The sequence below is a fragment of the Hordeum vulgare genome, chromosome 4H (genome assembly GCF_904849725.1).
Source record: "Hordeum vulgare subsp. vulgare chromosome 4H, MorexV3_pseudomolecules_assembly, whole genome shotgun sequence".
Lineage (NCBI taxonomy): Eukaryota > Viridiplantae > Streptophyta > Magnoliopsida > Poales > Poaceae > Hordeum > Hordeum vulgare.
The window spans coordinates 129,247,676-129,251,348 of record NC_058521.1 but is presented as its reverse complement, the minus strand read 5'-3'; positions in this window follow the sequence as shown (position 1 = coordinate 129,251,348).

Sequence of the window (3,673 nt, the reverse complement as noted above, 5' to 3'; positions counted from 1 at the left end):
TTTCGCACTCTTACTTTCTCAGACTTTTTATAACTATCACGCAATACATGAGCATGAGCCATGGATATAGCACTATAAGTGGAACAGAGTGTGGTGGTGGTTGTGAGACAAAAAGGAGGAGATGGTCACATTGACTTGGCGTATCAAAGGGCTATGGAGATGCCCATTAATATATATCAATGTGAATGAGTAGGGATTGCCATACAAGAGATGCACTAGAGCTATAAGTATGTGAAAGCTCAAAACGAAAACTAGTGGGTGTGCATCCAACTTGCTTGCTGACGAAGACCTAGGGCAATTTTGAGGAAGCCCATCATTGCAATATACAAGCCAAGTTTTATAATGAAGATTCCCACTAGCATATGGTAGTAACAAAGCAAGAAGCTTTCAATCATGAAGAACATGGTGCTATTATGAAGCACAAGTGTGGAAAAAGATAGTAGCATTGTCCCTTCTCTCTTTTTCTCTCTTTTCTTTTTCATTTGGGCTCTTAGGCCTCTTTTTTTTTGTTTCTCCTTTTTTTTGGGCTCTTTGGCCTCTTTTTTTTTTATTTTTTTATTTCCTCACATGGGACAATGCTCTAATAATGATGATCATCACACTTTTATTTACTCACAGCTTCAAAGCTCAAAATGAGGATGACTCCATAGGAAATGCCTCCGGCAGTGTACCGGGATGTGCAACTTTCTAGCATGGTGTATGACGTTGAAAACATCTCGCTAGCTATCTTACGATCATGCAATGGCAATATGAGAGTGACGACACAAGTCATGAGACGGAACGGTGGGAGTTGCATGGCAATATATCTCAGAATGGCTATGAAAATGCCATAGTAGGTAGGTATGGTGGCTGTTTTGAGGAAGGCATATGGTGGGTTTGTGCACCGGCGAGAGTTGCGCGGCACTAGAGAGGCTAGCAATGGTGGAAGGTGAAAGTGCATCTATACCATGGACTCACATTAGTCATGAAGAACTCACATACTTGTTGCGAAAGTTTTTATTAGTAATCGAAACAAAGTCCTAAACGCATACTCCTAGGGGAAGGGTTGGTAGGTGTTAACCATCGCGCGATCCCGTCCTCAACACAAAGGATTACAATCAATAGATCAATTATGCTCTGACTTCCTAACATATCGGTTCACCATATGTGCATGCTATGGGAATCACTAACTTCAACACAAGTATTTCTAGATTCATAACACCCTACTAACATAGCTCTAAATATTACCAAATCCACGTCTCAAAACTAATTGAGAGGAATCAAAACTTATCTTTCTACTCAATGCACATGAAGATGGAGGTTTTTGCATCCTCTTTGGGTACCTATCACAATTGGGACTACTTTCATAGCATAAGCCAACTACCAAGTCACGCACCGCCGTGCTCTAAAAGATATAAGTGAAGCACATAGAGCAAAAGTATCTAGCTCAAAAGATATAAGTGAAGCACTATGAGCATTCTAGGAAAATCATGCTGAGTGCATGTCTCTCTCTCTCAAAAGGTGTGCAGCAAGGATGAATGTGACACAACAAAAAGAAAAGACTCCTACGATACAAGACGCTCCAAGAAAAACACATATCATGTGGTGAATAAAAATATAGCTCCAAGTAATGTTACCGATGGATTGACGACGAAAGAGGGGATGCCTTCCCGGGGCATCCCCAAGCTTAGGCTTTTTGGTGTCCTCGAATTTGGCTTGGGATGCCTTGGGCATCCCCAAGCTTGAGCTCTTTCCACTCCTTATCTCATCGTCCATGAGAACATCACCCAAAACTTGAAAACTTCACAACACAAAACTTAAACAGAAACTTGTGATAACATTAGCACAAGAAAACAAACTACCACTTCTTTTGGTACTGTAGCAACTTGAATTCCATCTATATTGGTGTTGGGCTACTGTATTCTCAGTTTTCCATGGCTAGTACCCCCCGATACTAACCATAGTTTCATCAAAACAAGCAACCAACTCAACAAAAACAGAATCTGTCAAAAACAGACCAGTCTGTAGCAATCTGTATACTTCGTATACTTTTGGTACCTCAAAAAATCTGAACAATTACAAATGCCTCGGGAAAAGGCATATCAACCAGCAACAAAAAGAATCAACTCAAAAGGTCTTTCTGAATAAAAATGAAAGATCATCTCGTGAGCGAAAAGTTTCTGTCTTTTTCCAGCAGGATCAAACAACCGTCACCAAGACTAGTCATAAAGGTTTTGCTTGGCTCAAATAAAAAAAGAAACACAAAAAACACACTCACAAAAGAATTATGATGGTGTGGACGCAACAAAACAGAAAGAAAAAGATAAATTCATTGGGTTGCCTCCCAACAAGCGCTATTGTTTAACGCCCTTAGCTAGGCATAAAAGCGATAGAATCACGTATCGTCGTCTTTGGTGCTCAAACCATAAGTGGCCCTCATCATGGACTCATAAGGCAATCTTATTTTCTTTCTAGGAAAGTGTTTGATGCCCTTCCTTAAAGGAAATTGAAATATAATATTTCCTTCCTTCATATCGATGATAGCACCGATAGTCCTTAGGAAAGGTCTAACAAGAATAATAGGGCATGTAGGATTGCAATCAATGTCAAGCACAATGAAATCCACGGGTACATAGTTCTTATTTGCAATAATAATAACATCATTGATCCTTCCCATGGGTTTCTTGACAGTAGAATCAGCAAGATGCAAATTAAGAGAACACTCTTCAATCTCATTAAAACCCAGAACATCACATAAAGACTTTGGAATCGCGGAAACACTAGCACCCAAATCACAGAAAGCATTGCATTCATAGTTTTTGATTTTGATTTTGATGGTAGGTTACCACTCATCATGAAGCTTTCTAGGGATGGAGACTTCCAATTCAAGTTTCTCTTCAAGAGATTTTTATCATAACTTCGACGATATGATCGGTAAAGGCCTTGTTTTGGCTATAAGCGTGTGGAGAGCTTAACATGGATTGCATCAAAGAAATGCATTCAATCAAGGAGCAACTATCATAATTGAATTCCTTGAAATCCATGGTAGTAATTTCATTACTACTCAAAGTTTTAACATCTTCTACTCCACTTTCAATGCTTTCAGCATAAAGATAGATGGACTCTGAATCATTGGAACACTTTTCAACCAAAGTGGATTCATATCCAGCCCCATAATCATTAGGTTTGACACAAGAAAACAAAGATTCAATGGGAGTCACACAAAGCACTTTAAGATCTTCGTTATTCTCATCACGGGAACACGCCTTTTTAAGCCTTTCATGTCTAGCACGAATTTGGGCGGTTCTTTCTTGGCTCTCAATCATGGAAACACGCATAGCTTTTAAAGTTTCATCCATGTTGATTTTGGGAGGAGCACATCTAACTTTCAAAGCATCAACATCACTAGACATTCTATCAACGCTCTTAGCCAAATCGTCAATTTTGAGTAGCTTTTCCTCTATGGACGCGTTGAAAATCTTTCGAGAGTTGATGAACTCTTTGATATTACTCTCTAGATCAGAGGGTAATGTATTGTAATTTCCATGGGTATTGTTGTAGGAGTTGCCAAAGTTATTAGAGGAGTTACTAGGAAAAGGCCTAGGAACATAGTTTCCTATAAAAGCATTGTTGTTGCCAAAGTTATTCGTACCAACAAAATTAATGTCCAAGCTAGCGTTGCTACTCTCAATCA